The sequence below is a fragment of the Dasypus novemcinctus genome, unplaced genomic scaffold (assembly GCF_030445035.2).
Source record: "Dasypus novemcinctus isolate mDasNov1 unplaced genomic scaffold, mDasNov1.1.hap2 scaffold_258, whole genome shotgun sequence".
Classification (NCBI taxonomy): Eukaryota; Metazoa; Chordata; class Mammalia; order Cingulata; family Dasypodidae; genus Dasypus; species Dasypus novemcinctus.
The window spans coordinates 91,239-109,405 of NW_026688224.1; the positions used below are offsets into that span (position 1 = coordinate 91,239).

General features: G+C 45.8%; 2 pseudogenes; one reads left to right on the forward strand and one right to left on the reverse strand.

The window, feature by feature from the left end:
• The first annotated feature begins 860 nt into the window (after nucleotides 1-860).
• LOC131277658 (U6 spliceosomal RNA) lies at nucleotides 861-952 on the forward strand (annotated as a pseudogene).
• Nucleotides 953-9,464: 8,512 nt separating this feature from the next.
• LOC131277657 (HUWE1-associated protein modifying stress responses 1 pseudogene) lies at nucleotides 9,465-12,555 on the reverse strand (annotated as a pseudogene).
• Nucleotides 12,556-18,167: the final 5,612 nt, after the last annotated feature.

Below are 18,167 nucleotides of genomic sequence, written 5' to 3' on the forward strand. Positions count from 1 at the left end.
TTCACCCAGTGTTCTCCAAACCTTTTTATTTTTTTAGGCGATACCAGGGATTAAACCCATAACCTTGTCCATGGGAAGCAGGCTGAGCTACATCTGTTTTCCTCTCCTCTCCAAACCTTTTTTTTTTTTTAAGATTTATTTATTTCTGCCCACCTTGTTTGTGGTCCTGCTCATTATATGCTTTCTTTGTCTGCTCATCTTCTTTTTAGGAGGCACTGGGAACCAAACCCAGGAACTCCCATGTAGGAGGAAGGTGCCCAATTGCTTGAGCTCCCTCCCCTTCCTGCTTGCTGTCTCTTGTTGAGTTTCCTTGTTGTCTCTCTCATTTTGTCATTGTTGCATCATCTTGTCATGTCAGCTCACTCTGCCACCCTGTCGTGTCAGCTTGCTGTCTTGCTTGTCATCTTTAGGAGACCCTGGAACTAAGCCCAGGAACTCCCATGTGGAGGTGGGGGCCCAACTGCTTGAGCCACATCCGCTTCCCTCTCCAAACCACTTTGATGTGAAGTCCTTTTTCTCTCTGAACACCAATGAACTTCCCTAGAAACTGGAGAGCAGCAGAACCCACTGGTCAGCGCTGGTATAGAAGAAAGAGCAACAGACCAGGAGTCAGAGGCTGGGGCAGGTAAAGTTCCCAACAGGGCACTCACTACGTCTCTGAGCCTCAGTTTCCTCCTGTTTCCTCCTGTTTGGCCATTGTCTTGTACATAATGTATGAACACACTGCCTCCCTGTAAAAGGACTGGGGAGCTTGTGTTTCCATCTTGGGGTAGCTAGTATGGGGCACAGGGCCTGGCACTGAATGATTGAGTGAATAAATGAATATATGAATGAGTGAAAGCCTAAAATGAGACTCAGCATTGCTTCAGCAGCACACCTACTAAAATTGGAATGATAAGTGTGGTCCCTGTGCAAGGATGATACACAAATTCATGAAGTCTTCCATATTTTTTTACAAAGTCCAGCATCCTGTCTTGATAAGAACACTTCAAAAGATAGGATTACAAGGAAACTTCCTCAAGACGATAAAAGGCATATATGAAGAACCCACAGCTAACACCATACTCAATGGGAAAGGCTAAAGGCTTTCCCTCTAAGATCTGGAACAAGACAAGGATGCCCACTGTCACCGCTCTTATTTAACATTGTGCTCAAAGTACTTGCTCGAGCACTCAGGCAAGAAAAAGAAATAAAAGGCAGCCAAATTGGAAAGGAAGAAGTAAAATTTCACTATTTGCAAATGACATGATCCTATATGTAGAAAGTCCAGAAAAATCTACAACAAAGCTTCTAGAGCTGATAAAACAGTTCAGTAAAGTGGCAGGATATGGGATCAACATGCAAAAATCAGTAGCATTTCTGTACACTAATAATGACCAATCTGAGGAAGAAATCAAGAAAAAATTCTATTTATACTAGCAACTAAAAGACTCAAATATCTAATAGCTAAGAATAGCCTTAACTAAGGATGTAAAGGATTTTAGATGACATTGCTAAAGGAAATCAAAGAAGACCTAAATAAATGGAAGAATATTCCATGTCATGGGTTGGAAGACTAAATATCATTAAGATGTTTATCCTACCCAAATTGACAGATTCAATACAATCCCAATAAAGGTTCTAACAACATTTTTTGCTGAACTGAAAAAGCCAATTATCAAGTATATTTGGAAGGGTAAAGGGCCCCCAATAGCCAAAAACATTTTGAAAAGGAAAAACAAAACTGGAGGAATCACGCTACCTGACTTTAAATCATACTACCAAGCTACAGTGGATAAAACTGCATGGTAATGACACAAGGATAGACATTCTGATCAAAGGAACTAAATTAAGAGCTCAGATATAAACCCATGCATATTTGGCCAACTAATATTTGACAAGGCCACCAATCCAACTCAACTGGGACAGAATAGTCTCTTCAAAAGTAGGGCTTGGAGAACTGGATATCCATATCCAAAAGAATGAAAGAGGATCACCATTTCACACCCAATATAAAAATTAAGTCAAGATGGATCAAAGACCTAAATATAAGAACTGAGACCATAAAGCTCCTAGAAGATAACATAGGGAATCATTTATGAGACCTGGTAATAGGAAATGGTTTCATAAACTTTACACCCAAAGCACAAGCAAAGAAAAAAGCAAAAAAAATGGGACCTCCTCAAAATTAAAAAGCTTTTCTTCTTCAAAGGAGTTTTTCAAGAAAGTAAAAAGGCAGCCTACTCAAGGGCAGAAAATATTTGGAAACTACCTACCTGATAAAGGCCTAATCTCCAGCTTATATAAAGAAATCTTACATCTTGAAAATAAAAAGAAAATCCATTTTTAAAAATGGACAAGAGAATTGAATAGACACTTTTTCAAAGAGGAAATACAAATGGCTAAAAAGAACATGAAAATATGTTCAACATCACTACATGTTAGAAAATCAAAACTACAATGAAATAACATCTTACACCCCCTAGACTGGCTGCTATTAAAAAAACCCAGAATACTACAAGTGTGGAGAGGATGTGGAAGAATAGAAACTCATCCACAGCTCATGGGAATGTAGAATGGTGCAGCTACTGTGGAGGACAGCTTGGCAGTTCCTCAGGAAACTAAGTACAGAATTGCCCTATTATCTGGCAATCCCACAACTAGGAATATACCCAGAAGAATTGACAGCAGGGATGTGAACAGATATATGCACACCAATGTTCATTGCAGCATTATTTATAATTGCCTAAAGTTGGAAGCAAACCAAGTATCCTTCAATGGATGAATGAAAAAATAAAATGCAGTATATACATATGATGGAATATTACTCACCTCTAAGAAGGAATGAAGAATTGACACATGTGACAACATGGTTAAATCAATAAGATCTTATGTTGAGTGAAACCAGGCACTAAAGGACAAATATTGCATGATCTCACTGATACAAACTATGGATACTGAGCAGACTCACAGAGGTAGATATGGAAGATAGTTTACCAGGAGAGAGAAAATGAGTAGTGAGTGGTGAGCCAATGCTCAGTCTGGGTAAAATATATGATAAGGTGGATGGGGGAGGTTTGGTAGTGGATGATGTGATGGTGGTAGAGTGATGTGAATTGTACAGTGATGCTGGAGTGTGAGTGTGAGCAAGGTTAGGGGTTGGGTTGGACTATCCATAGAGCTGGGGGCAGGGCTAGAGGAAGGAACAGGTGAACTTTGGGGAGGTTGAGGACTGTGGTTGTGAGTACAATTTTGAGTGTTCTTTTAACAACTATGACAGGGGGAGGATCACTGGTGCAGGATGGCAGTGGTGGGGTAGGTGTTGAGAAGGGTGCACATGGGGCATGCCTCTATGGAATATGAATGTGTTCGTGTAGTCATAGGGTATTATCTCAGTGGATGGAGACCCACACGGCAACTAAGAAAATATTAAATTCCCATCCTGGGGGCTCTTGCTATGTTTTCTAATAGAGTGGCAAGAATCTAGAGTACATAGGCAGTGCTTAATAAGAGAAAACAGACCAATACGCCAAGACCGCAATATTAATGCTTGTACTTATGAACCTTATTTTTGTAAAATTGAAACCTAACCTAATAATACCCATTGCCTAAGAGTTTACCTCCTGGGAGCAGATGTGACTCAAGCAGTTGAGTACCTGTTTACTACATGGGAGATCCCAAATTCTGTTCCCAGTGCTTCCTACAAACAATAACAAACAGTGAGCAAAGAAATGTAAAAACCAACTCAGCAAAGAAAGGTAAAAACCAACAGCTAAGCCCAATGGGGCTTAGCAGTTCAGTGCCGGCTTCATATGAGGTCTCTAGTTCAATCCCTGGTCCAGGTACCTAAAAAAAAAAAATTAATTAATAAAAGAAAAACAAAAAGGTTACCACCTGAAAACCTCCTATTATGCAAATGTGGCCTCTCTCAAAGCCAAACCATGCAAGTAAATTCACTACACACTCACTGCCATCTCCCTGGCATGGGATATGACTCCTGGGGAAGAGCCTCCCTGGCACCAAGGGATTATTACCTAACACTAACCAGCAATGCATTTAGAAAAAGACCTTGAACCAAAAGGGGAAAAAATTAAAGAAAATTAAATAAAAAATTAAATAAGAGATTTCAAAGTGGGTTGAGAAGTCATTCCAGAGGTGATGCTTATGCATAACCCAGGAGGATCTCACTAACTGCTACAATAAAGTGTCAAAGAGGGGTGCTCCAGGGAAACAGACGTGGCTCAAGCAATTGGGCAGCTGTTTACCATGTAGGAGGTCCAGGGTTCGATGCCCAGGGCCTCCTGGTGAAGGCAAGCTGACCCATGTGGTGACTGGCCCACACAAGTGCAAGCTCATGTGGGAGTGCTACCCCATGTGGGAATGCTGCCTGGTGCAGGAGTGACCCCAGTGCAGGAGTGCCATCCCACGCAGGAGAGCTGTCCTATTCAGAGAGCTGGCACAGCAAGATGATGCAACAAGAGCCACAGAGGAGAGACAATAAGAGACATAAGCAGGAAAGGGAGCTGAGGTGGCACAAGAGAATGATCATCTCTCTCTCACTCTGCAAGGTCCCAGGGTCAGTTCCCAGAGCCGCCTAATGAAAATACAAGCAGACACAGAAGAACATACAGAGAATGGACACAGACAGTGGGGGTGGGGGTGGGGAGGAGAGAAATAAATAAATCTTTAAATAAAAACACAAAGAGGGGTGCTCCAGAGGGATCTAGAGACATCCAGACACTACGGGCAAGGCACACAACCCCATGAAATCAGTATCCATCGTGGGCCTTGCCTTGGAATATATGATAACCTATTTCCCCACTGTAACAGAGTTAGGCTCATTTATAATTTCCCTATACACGAGTCTTCTACCCCTTTTATTTGAAACTATAATTAGCACTATACCCGTTAAATACAAGTTCTAGAGACTTAATATTTGGTCTGTTAACATGCTGGTTAAGCCCTGAATCTTGGCAGAGTTGTAGCCAACATCTACTTTCCAGTTCATCAGACTTGTCCAGGACAACTAACTAAATGATGACAGTGGGAAATCTCTATTCCAAAAAGTAAAGAGTATTTACAACTGCAAGGAAAACTGTTCCTTCCCTCCGCCCCATAAGATCTAAGCCTCCTCTCAATCTGAAGCAGAGCAGCATCACCATTCCCAAATCCTCATGGTTGAGGAATGAACAAACACAAGGGGGCAATGCAACCATGGACCAAAGTGGACTTATTATTATCCTAGCAATGGAAGAACTTGTAACACTGATATAAAGACAGTGGTCACCAGAGGTGCTGAGGGGAGGGAGAGGAAGAATAGGTGGAACATAGTGCATTTTTAGGACGTTGAAATTGTGCTGCATGATTTTGCAGTGACAGATACAGGCCCTTATATATTTTGTCAAAACCTGTAAAATCATACAGTGCAAAGTGTAAACCATAATGTAAACTATAGACTACAGTTAGTGGCGAAATTTCAATACATGTTCATCCATTGTAACAAATGTTCCACACTCGTGTAAAATGTTATTAATAGGGGAAAATGTGAGAGGGGGAGGGGGTGGGTATATGGGAATCCCCTATATTTTTTATGTAACTTTTCTATAATATAAAATTTCTTTTAAAATAAAATTAACTTATTATTGATATACAGGCAGTGGCCACCAGAGCTTCTGAGGGGAGGGAGAGGAAAGAATAGGTGTAACATGGGGGCATTTTTGCAACACTGGAATTGTCCTGCTTGAAACTGCAATGACATTGCAATGACGGATACAGGCCAGTATACATTTTGTCATAACCTGTAAAATTGTGTGGGGCAGAGTGTAAACGATAATGTAAACTATAGTCCATGGTTAGTAGCAAAGCTTCAATATGTGTTCATCTATCGTAACAACTGTACCACACTAATGAAGAAAGTTGATGATGTGGGAAAGTATGGGAGGTTGCATGGGGCATAAGGGAATCCCTTATATTTTTTATGTAACATTTATATAATCTAAAGTTCTTTAAAAACAAAAATAAATTTTAAGTTAAAAAAATAAAAAATAAAATGAGACTCACCTCTCCCATAGGGTTATTCTGAAATTAAATAAGTGAATGCCTATGAGATGAGCTTTATGTTAGAAAACGTTAAAGCCCCATCCACAGGTAAGGGACTCACTTTATTCTCTACACTAATTTAAGGGCCCCTCACCCCCACTGACCTGCCATGGTGCTCCAAATTCCACGGTTAGTCATGCATTTTCCTTAGGGCACTCCAGGCCCCAATTAAAATACATCTCCATGTATCCATTAAGCCCCTGGCACCTAGTATTGCGGCATCATGTCATCATTGCAATTAGTTTGCCAGATTAACCCAGTAGAAGCCTGTTACTGAGCAAAAGCCGAGGGTTCTCTGCCCAATGCACTCTAGTGACAGATTCAGGAGACATTGGGGTTTCAAAGAGAGAGTTTTTTGCCAAGTGGCAAAGCGAAAACATCAGAATGCCCATCTGCCTAAAATCTGTCTACCCAAATCTAAGGAGTTTAGGGTTTTGATGGATTCAAACAAGGGAAGTTGGAGTGGTTACTCTTACAATAGTAAGTATCAACAAGGGTTAGGATTAGTCTCGTGAGTTTCAGTAATTTTAGGTATTGATTTCTGGCTCTTCTATAATATACTATAAAGTAAGCAAAAGCAACTATATAATGACTCAGTAATCATAATCATTTTTTAATTCTTGACTCTCAGTTATATTTCCTCCCTTTTGCTTATTGCCTCAATCTTGACAGTGCTCTAACTTCTTTATGCTCAGAAGGGGTGTTGGGGGAAACAGACATGGCTCAACTCACAGAGCATCCACCTACCAAAAAGGAGGTCCAGGATTTGATACCCAGGGCCTCCTGGCCCATGTGGTGAGCTGGCCCATGCACAGTGCTGCTGCACGCAAGGAATATGGTGCCATGCAGGGGCACACCCACATAGGGGAACCCCACGTGCAAGGAGTGCACCCTGCAAGGAGAGCTGCCCCATGTGAAAAAAGCACAGACTGCCCAGGACTGGCACCACACACATGGAGAGCCGATGCAGCAAGATGACTCATCAAAGAAGAGAGACAGTTTCCCAGTGCAGCCTGACAATGCAAGCAGATGCAGAAGAGCAAACAGCAAATGGACACAGAGAGCAGACAATGGGGGGGGAGGGGCAAGGGGAGAGAAATAAATAAAATAAATCTTTAAGAAAAAAAGAAGGGGTGTTGGCATTATGGGATAGAGGAATGAAATTGGTTGCCATCCTTGGGGAGACTGGTACCTTAGGTGTTAGTGCTTAACTGGCAAAGGAACAAGCCAGAGGCTTTATAGTCTCTGGAAAAAAAAAACTTAATAAGGAAATTGAAATTTATAGTTTTAAATAACTATATTACATCGGGGAAATAATTTTTTTAGACAGGGCCCAGAGGAGTCCTTAAGGTTTTCAGGAACACTGTTGCTTGGGACTCTGCAATCTTATTGAAACCTGCCTAAGAGTAACGCCCCTAATGATCTCCCAATCCTATTTGAAATCAAGCCATTGAAATTTTATTTTGTTTTACTTCTTTTCCCCCTTTTGATCAAGAATCCCATAGTGCCAGGGAGAGACTTACCCCCCTGGGAGTCATTCCCCATGGTGCCAAGGAGATTTTGTCCTGGGAGTCATGTCCCATTTTGGGGAGAGGTAGTGAGCTTATTTGCAGAGTTTGGCTTAGAGAGAGACCACATCTGAGCAACAAGGAGGCTTCCAGAGAGTGACTTAATAAAAAATTAACAAATCAATTTTAATTTTTTAAATATATATATATTTTTATTTTTAAAAATATACTTAGATTACATAAATATACATTAAAAAATAAAGGGGATTCCCATATGCCCTACTCCCTATACCTCAATTTTATTGATACATATTAATAAAGCATACAAATCATCCAAAATGTATAATTAGTGGTATTTGACCTAATCACATAGTTGTACATTCATCAGCTCAATCATCATCAGAGCATTTTCATTAATTTGATAATAAAGAAAAAAACTAACAAGAAAATTCTTCACCACCTCGATCTCTCGCTACTTCCCCTGCTGTACACAGCCACTATTTCTGGCTATACTTGCCCAATTACTTATTTATTTATTAAGTAGTTTTATTGAGATAAATTCATATATCATAGGATCTATCCAAAGTATATATGATCAATAGTTTTTAGTATAATCACAATGTTGTGCATTTATCACAACAAAAAATTTTAGAACAATTTCATTATTCTAAAAAGAACTCTGTACTCTTTAGCAGTCCTTCCCAAGCCCTATATAACCACTAATCTAATGTCATCATTATAAATTGATTTATAGTGACATTTTTTACACATGGAATCATGCAATATATAGTACTTTGTGTTTGATTTCTTTCACTTAGCATAATGTGTTGTGTTTTTTTTCATTTTGTTTGGTGTAGTAACATCCAGAGAGTGACTCTTAGGTTTAACTCTAATTAGGCTTCATTATAAAAATGAGTTTCCTTGGGTTTCTTTTCACAGGTCTCCCTGCTTTCAATTCTTAGATTTAGGCCTTGCAAAGTTCTCTGATTATAGTTTTAGTAAACTGGGAGCCCCTACTGCTTGACAGAATAGCAGGAATTCCCAAGGTGGGCAAGTTTCATGCTTTCCTGCCCCAGTGCCTGAAGGGACCTTGCAAATCCCTTTTATTTTATGCTCCAAACACTCTGAAATGCATCAGGGTACTACTTCAACCTGTACAGAACACCAAGATCTCATTCCCCATCTTAGGTTCCTTGTTAAATAATGCTGAGCTAGGTTGTTCAAATAAACTGACCAGACAGATTAAATTAGATTGTGTGCCACAGCTATTTACAAAAAAAATTTTTTTTATTGATTCAATGTTAAGTATTAATTGCATGACCATCATAGCACCTCTTTACATCACACAATCACCAGAATTAGAAATTGCTTTGAAAACAAAAAACAGGGCACAGTCCAATAATTAGAAGTTGCACACAGTTACTATATAGAAACCAGGTGCATGGTACAGTGCTGCTGTGAAAATGGAAGCCTGCAGATTTGACAAGGACGCCAAATCATGTTTTAGACAATTTTAAGAAAGTGGCAATACTGTTGAAGCAAAATACTCAACACAGCAGGAAATGAAGGACCAAAAAAATGAAAAAAGAAAAAAGAAAAAAAAAAAGAAGCATTATATAACCTAATAAACATCTGACATTTCCTTTCCCTTTTGAGAATAAATACAGTTAAGGTCACTTTTAGCCTTGGAACGGATATATGTTTGCCTATGATGATCTTGCTAACGGCTACACATTATCTGATGTCCTCTGCTAGGATTATAGTTTTGAGAAAGCCATAGTTACAAGAGGCATCTACTGCAAATACCTAGAAATTCCTTTTATGGCAACCACTATAGAATTCACTTGTCTTAAAGAGTGAACAAGGGAGGATGGCCTCATGTTTCCTTTGCAATAATAGTATGTGTTGAGGATCAAGTGGCTTTCAAGCAGCATGGTGGGTGTGAAAATGTTTGCAGTTTAGATCATTCTGTTGCGTTTATGGGTTGTTGAGTCTGTAAAGACATCGCCCCATTGGGCTGAGGTACGCTTTCTAGCTCCACCATTGTCCAAGTGGAGTGCCGTTTCTTCTGATGTGAAAGTGTTCACATCGACATCGTAGAGTCCACTTCTCCGACGACGAGCATTCGATCCGCTGTTTACACGTGGAGGAGAGCCTGGGGACTGGAGCGCGCTATGCTGGCCATCGCACCACTAAGCCCGTGCAGAGCCGCGGCTTCCCGGAAGGGCTGCAAACCAGCCTCTGCAGATGAGCTAGCTTCCGCTGAAGTGCTCCGTTAGGGGGCACTACAGTCAGTCCTGGGGGAGCTCTAGAGTTCCCAGGTGGAGGAACTTTTCCACACAGGAAGCTGATCAAATCTTCTCTATGTATAGTTCTTCTGCGTTTTTTTTTTGTTGTTGTTTTGTTTTATTTATTTAATTCCCCCCTCCCCGGTTGTCTGTTCTCTGTGTCTATTTGCTGCGTCTTGTTTCTTTGTCCCCCTCTGTTCTGTCAGAGGCATGGGAAGTGTGGGTGGCGCCATTCCTGGGCAGGCTGCACTTTGTTTAGCACTGGGCGGCTCTCCTTACAGGGCGCACTCCTTGCGCGTGGGGCTCCCCTACGCCGGGGACACCCCTGCGTGGCAGGGCACTCCTTGCGCGCATCAGCACTGCGCATGGGCCAGCTCCACATGGGTCAAGGAGGCCTGGGGTTTGAACTGCGGACCTCCCATATGGTAGGCAACGCCCTAACCACTGGGCCAAGTCCATTTCCCTCTTCTGCGTTTTTTAACCCAAGCCAACACATCCTTACTGCGACGCTGATAGCCAATCTGAATTCCAATATCAAAACTTCGCTGACGGGTATCCACGCTTTCTTTGCAGAGATTGGTGACGGCGGTGGCTGCAGTTTGGAAGGGGACCCGGAGAGGAAGTCCTGGCTGTGACACGCTCGGGCTTTGTGGAGCCGGGCCGCGGCGGAGGCCGGGTTCTGGCAGAGGCGCCGCAGCTTCCGCAGCTTGTGCTCGGGCTGCGCGGCCGCCGCCTCCTGCAGCTCGGGGGCAGCTGCTCGGCCTGCGCGGCCTCGGCCAGGCGCTGCCCACCACTCGGAGAACCAGTGCTCGGGCCATGCTCCCGGACCTCGGCCTCGCCCTCCCCCCGCCGCGCCTCCCTCCTCCGCGGCCTCCTCAGGCGGGGCCCCGCGGGAGCGTCGTCGAGCGGCCCGGCGGCGGGGCCCAGCGGCCGGCGGCGGCTCCTCGCGGCGGCCCAGCCTCCCGCACCCCGGGGGCCTGCGAGCCCCGCCCCGGGCCTCCCCACCCCCGGAACCCCGCTGGAGGACGCCGCGACCGCGACCGGGTGACCGCCCCCGCTCGCCTCACCCGCCGGCACCTCCTACCGCCCCCCCATGGCGCCGCGGCCTCCCCAGGGCCGCCGCCGACCGCCGGGCTTCCACGCAGGCCGGCCTGTGCCGCCGAGCCCACCCCGAAGACTCAAAAAAATTTTTTTTACAAAATTAATTCTCCTTTTTTGGTCCTCATAAGTATTATAGGTTAAAAATACAGATAGCATTACTTTTTACTTTGGATTATGATCCACCTTAGTCTTTAACTAGATCAGTCCCATCCCCTTTTGGCTGAAGTCTGATCCTTTCTTTAGCTTCTTTAACACTTGCTGCGTGGGGTGGCCTTTTTCAGTTACTGCTGCTTCTCAGCACCTTTAGAGCTGGAGAACTTCAGCTCTGAGTCTCAGATGTCATACAGACACCTAAAGTTCCAGGGAGCTACTAGGTTACAGAGAAAGAGCAGAGCATCTCAGAACTTAGAAATAACAAAATCCCAGAGTAAATGTGACTTATAAGAGCTTACAGTCTAGGCCCTAATTCCCTTAGGAGCATCTTTAAATGAAACTATTTTTAGAAATAAAAATCATGTGATGATTAATTTATATTGAGGTGATTGGGCACAGACCATCCGCAGAAGCTTTGTTTCATTTACCTTTACACCTTTACCAGGGTTACATTAATCAACAGGTAGAACATAGCTTAACAGACTTGCTTTGCTTCTCTTTAAAAGTCCCTTTTTGATGAAGATGAAGTTCTGGGAAATGGATGTAGTTCAAGCAGTTGAGCTCCTGCCTACCACATGGCAGTCCAGGGTTCGGTTCCTGATGCCTCCCAGAGGAGACGAGCAAGACCACGAGCATACTCTGGTATGATATGGAATCTTGGTCTTCTGGACAGAATACTCAGATAATTAAGAAAACTTTTTATAAACTTTCATTAAGAGCAGACTAATAATCCAAGAAAATGTCATTATTTTAACAGAGAGAAAACCAAACTCCAGTTTTGTATGAACACTCAGTTTGATACGAAACCTTTTTTAAGGTTAAAAAGTATCATAAGTTTATTAAATTTTAATTAGCGTTGACTGTGACACACAGAATTCACACTCACAAACCCTCTGTGACTTTCCGTATTGTTGCTGCCTCCCTTCACCCCTCCTCCTAGCCTTTGTTATCTCCCTTTTCCAGCCGTTGCTATCCTTCCCACCAGTCCCGTCCACTTAGCCAACTCATAATCTGCCCCCTTTCTTAATCACCGCCTACTTCATAGCTGCCTGCACAGTTCCGCCTATCCACTACCGCCCCGTAGTTTACCCGCCCCAATTCCTACCCCTCCCTTGACCCGACCTTATATAATCAAGTGTATTTCCGCAATAAATTGGACTAGCTCATTCTCACAGGCTGTCTCCATGGTTTTTACCGCGCGTCCCCCACGCCTGGAGAACCTAGGCCTACGCGCTGGCCTAGGGGCTCACCGCCGAGCCGTGGAAGCCCGCCCGGTCGTCGTGGGTTGCTAACTTAGAATAGCAGCCTACAGCAGGGGTTGCTAACTTAGAATAGCAACTCACAGCAGGGGGCTCGCCCGGGATCCTTTCCTTCCACCGCCCTCCCGCCCCTCTCTGCTGCTGCTGCTGCTGTCTACTGGCGACCATTTCAGCTCTCCAGGTAGGGACCCCATCGCCGTCTTTTCTTCTCCCACTATGGGCACCTCTCTCTCCTCACACCATACCCCTCAGGTTCGGCTTTTAGCCGCCCTGCTTGATACCAATGGAGTCCGCGTTTCCCTAAAACAGCTCCAAAAATATTGGGACCTGCTACTCCCTCTTAATCCGTGGCTCGCCACCTGCCAGCTCTAGAGCCCAGACACATACTCTCGACTCATAGATCGAGTCACCTCTGCCATAGATCATGAAAAGTGGTCTTTTCCGCACGGCCTGCTGCCTGCTCTAGTAGCCATACGCGCCTGCCTCCTTGGTGCACCGTCAGAAGCCATCCGAGACAAATCAGTTAAGCAACCCAATGACTATGAGCCCGATGATCCTGGCGACCCAAATTCTCTGTCTGACCAGCTCGCCGCCGCTCTTGAGCGCGAACCTCCCCGCCCGCGCTCCCCACGGCCCGCAGAAGCCGCTTCAGTAGCTCCTCAAAATAGCGGACTTTCTCCTTTTTCTTCCACCTCTGCCCAAAATGGCGCACTTCCGGCTTCTTCTTCACCTATGTCCGAGCCCGCCGGCGGGAACAAAGGCGCCTCCTCTCACCTTTACCCACCCCTCCCTGTCTCGTCATCTTCCAGCCCTGCCCCGGACATAATGTCGCCGCCATCTTGGCCGGCCCCCGGAAATGACGTGACTTCGCCGCCATCTTGGCCGGCCCCCGGAAATGACGTGACTTCGCCGCCATCTTGGCCGGCCCCCGGAAATGACGTGACTTCTCCGCCATCTTGGCCGGCCCCCGGAAATGACGTGACTTCGCCGCCATCTTGGTCGGCGCCCAAAAATGACGTAACTACATCGCCATCTTGGCAGGCGCCTAAAAGTGACGTCGCCGCTCCGCCATCTTGTCCAGCGCCCAAAAATATCCCGCCGCCAGTTTGTTGCCGCCTTGACGCTGCTAAGCCATCATTCTCTCATCTGTTTCCCGCTACCGTTCATCCCTCACCACCACCGTATGGCAGCAGCTCCCCACCTGCTTCTAGTGAAGCACATTCTCCCGCCCCCCAGCTATACCTGCTCAACCCACTGCCCACGCAGCAACGCCCTCAGACTTGGCTTCCCTTCACAGCCGAAGAAGTTAAAACTCTTCGCAAAGCTGTTAAAGAAGACGGCATAGGTAGCCCATATGTCCAACAATTAATAGAAGAGTTAGGGGTTCAACTTGCTCTTCCTTATGACTGGATTTCTCTAGCCTGTTCCATCCTTCCGCCAGGCCAGTTCCTTGAATGGCGTGCTTACTATCAAGTAGCTGTTGATAAGCAAGTGGTAGAAAATGTCCAGGCGGGTATCCAAGATCCAGCTGACGCCTACACAAGAATTAACAACTATGCTGACCCTCGTTCTTATATAAACATAGATCCAGGGTTTTGGCACCGAGTAAAAGCTCTTGTCCAGCGATCGTTCTCTTTAGTTTCTACCAAGCAGTCCACCAAATTTACGCAAATGCTTCAAGACTCGCAAGAAACCTTTCCAGCATTTGTCGCACGCATTTTAGAAGCATGCCAGCGGAAAATTACTAATGAAGATGCTCAGTTTGTGTTAGCAAAAGAACTCATTCTCGATGGGTGCCTTGCACCCTTCCGGGCCGTTATTCTTCCTATCCGTGATAAGCCAATACATGAATGGGTATTGGCTTGTCGAGATATTGACCCACAGACTAAAGCACTTACTGCTGCCTTCGCTTCCGCCATGGCTGTGTCATCTGCCTCCACTTCTGCCTGCTTTCGATGTGGTCAGCCCGGTCATTTTGTCCGCGAGTGCCCTCAACAGGCAGCTCCCCGCCCTACCGTAGCACTGCACAGACCAAGAGGCCCCCCCCACACCATGCCCGCGCTGTGGCAAGGGGTATCACTGGGCCCGCGATTGCCACTCATCGCAACGTGTCTCCCAGCCTTTAAACTTCCAGCGGGGCAGGCCTCAGCCCCTCCCCCAAGAGGCCCTCCAGAGAGCTCCAAAACCTTAATGTGGACAATGCCTATCAAACGTCACCAAAAACCTTCCTTAGAGCTTAAAATAAATGGACAATGGCTTGAAGGGCTCTTAGACTCTGGTGCTGAAATCTCTTGTATTCCCTTTGAAATCGCCGCCTTCAATCATTGGCCCCTCGAAACCGGCCCTCAAGTCATCAGCGCCACGGGAGCTGCTACCTCCTGGAAAACCTCCCAGCCTCTGCATTGGAGCGACCGAGAAGGTCACGAAGGCCAGATTCGTCCACTCGTCCTTTCTTCAGTCCAAACCATCCTGTGGGGAAGAGATGTACTCAGCCAGCTAAAAGCTCGAATCACCACAGAAGCCTTCATAGCTGTGCCGCCCCCCCCCCCCTTATAGGGGCCACTGCTCCCATCTCAAGACCTGACCCTATCCCTCTGGAATGGGACACAGAGGAGCCCATCTGGGTCGAGCAGTGGCCCTTGCCAACTCATAAACTGCAAGCTCTCTCTGCCCTCGTCGAAGAACAGCTACAAGCAGGGCATATCGAGCCGTCTACCAGTCCCTACAATTCGCCAGTCTTTGTCATCAGTAAAAAGAACACGAGCAAGTTCCGCCTCCTTCATGACCTTCGAGAAATTAACAAACATATTAAGCCAATGGGATCACCTCAGCCTGGTTGCCCGCATCCCACTGCAGTCCCTCAGCATTTTCATGCAGCCACCATCGATATCAAAGACTGCTTTTTCTCTATCCCTCTTCACCCGCGAGACTGTCCACGATTTGCGTTTACAGTCCCGCGTACCAACAATCAAGGAGCAGCACTCCGATTCCAATGGCGAGTACTACCACAAGGCATGCGGAACAGTCCAACTATATGTCAGCTCTATGTCAATCATGCCATTGAGCCGCTACGCTCTAAGTTCCATCCAGAGCACACATACATCATCCACTATATGGATGACCTCCTTTTAGCAGCAAGTTCTAACACACTTCTCAATGATTTACTCTCTGCAGTTACGACAAACCTTTCAAGTCTTGGATTAATAGTGCAACCTGACAAAGTCAACCCCCAGCCACCTTTCCAGTTCTTAAGCTTTCATTTTCATCAATATATTCGGCCCACCAGCCCGCAAATCCATGTTTCTGATCACATGACGCTGAATGAGCTCCAAAGGCTTTGCGGACAAATCAATTGGCTTCGATCAGCACTCCCCATCACAACAGCGCAAATGCAACCCCTTTTCGAGCTCCTGCAGACTAAGTGCAGTCCATCCGCTGCAGTCGTTCGCCCCATCACCATCACCCCAGCTGCCAAAGAAGCCATCCAACAAGTAAATGCTGCACTCCAGCAATGCCGCCTAGAGCGATTCTCTCCCGATCTCCCAATCCTTGCCTTAGTTTTGCCAACACCAGTCACCCCAACGGGTCTCCTATGGCAAGATGGTCCTCTTCTTTTTCTACACACGTCAAAAAGTAAACTCCCAAAAATCTGCCCATTTACAAGGGCTTGGATCACATTAGCCACTGACTTAGTACTTCTCTCCATACAAACGTACGGCGTCCCGCCACACACCATCGTTTGGCCCTTTGATGCAAAAGAAGTTACCTCTCTCATCATAAATAATGCCCAAATGCAAAGCCTAATAGAATTCTTTCGTGGCTCTTTTGACAATCACTATCCGCATCATCCACTACTACAAGGGGTATCTCAATTAGCATTTTCCAACCCGTTCCATCCGCTGCCCGCAAGAAAGCCAATTCCTTTTGCCATCACTGCTTTCACCGATGCTTCAAAAAAGGCATTCGCTGCTGTCATATATACGCCAAGAGAACCTAAGCCACGACAATTGGTGTTTACTAATGACTTTTCTGTCCAAACAAGTGAACTTTTAGCTGTCGCCGCAGTCCTCAATCTCTACCCGGACCAGCCTCTTAACATCTTCACAGACAGCTTATACACTTTACAAGTGTGTCACAGCCTCCCGCTTGCTACTTTCCTACCCAGTGACTTAACTATTGACCAAGCACTCGCTTTTGTACAGCGACTGCTTGAAGAAAGGCAACAACCCTGGTTCATTGCTCATATCAGAAGTCACTCTGGCCTGCCAGGACCGCTAGCTCAAGGAAATGCCCTCGCCGACGCTTTAGCATCCGGCCGCCATGTATGCCCAGTTGCCATTCAAAAAAACCTCACTGACAAAACAAGACTGGGAGACTTTGTCAACCAAGCTAAGCTCCTACACTCTCAATTCCACTTCTCAGCGTGATCTATTCAAAAGCTCTTCCCAGACCTCCCCATTGAAACATGTAAACATCTTGTGCGCTCCTGCCAAACATGTGCACCTTTGCTGCCTCTTGGACCCTTGCAGCCTCGCGGAGCTAATCCCCGCAGCCTACAGCCTAACTCCCGCTGGCAACTTGACGTCACACACGTTAGCGCCTTTGGACGCCTTAAGTATCTTCATGTTGCAGTTGATACTTTCTCGCACCTGTGCTACGCCGTGCCCCTCACAGGAGAGAGCGCTAAACATTGCATCAAAGCACTCCGACAAGCCATTCTATTCATGGGAATTCCCTGGGATCTCAAAACCGACAATGGACCAGCCTATCGCAGTGCCACCTTTGCCAGCTTCGTACAAATGCCATTTTGGCATCCCCTACAATCCACAAGGGCAAGGAATTGTTGAGCGCACTCACCAACAGCTCAAGCTACTCATTCAAAAAGAAAGAGCTTCCTCCCCCCATAAAGCCCCTGCTGATGTCATCACTGCCTGCCTTATTCATCACAATCTCCTGACCTTCGATGACAAGGGACTTTCCCCAACCCACAAACATTGGGGACCCATGTGGCAACCCTCGCAAGTCCCTCTTGTTCACTAGAAAGACCCTGCCACAAATCTTTGGCAAGACCCAGCTCCCTTGCTAGCACAGGGGAGAGGTTTTGCTTGTATCTTCCCAGACTCTGAGCCACAACCACTCTGGGTCCCTGGGCGCTATATCAGGCCTGCCACTGACCCTAAAGTTCCCCCTAATGATAAGCACCCTATACCCTCCGTGAGAGACAACATTGACTGCGGAGGCCCAGATGTCGCCCCATTCGCTCAAATTCAGCACCAACCAGCCCCTCCCTGAAATGCTTATATTTAAATAAGTGCTCTCTCCGAGTTTCTTTCTGCTGATTGCCCCTCCTCTATGAGGGCTCTCTTCTCCTTCTTTTGTCATTACAGATCTCTCAAAAAACCCAACTCTGCATACTCCACAAGAAAAGCCTTTGCTACCTCCGCAACCCACCGTTGAAAAGTGCCTGACCTTCACCAAAACGTGCTTTATAGTTCATCAGAAAAGAACTCTCAGTGCAGATGCTCCTCAAGCTCCCCTCGCACCCACTCTTACTCTGCTTCTTTCTTGTAATTTTCATTTTCTTAACAATCTTCTCAGCTGTTTGCCTCGCAGCTACAGCCCCAACAGATTGGAACCTCCGTCAACGCCTCCTCCTCGCTGTCGCCTTTCTACTTTTAATTGGTACTTTCACCTCTCTCGTTGTCCTTCTCCCATGACCACTATACGCCCCCAGGTAAATTCACCCGAGTCTACCTCTCCGACACCGTCGTCCATGGGAA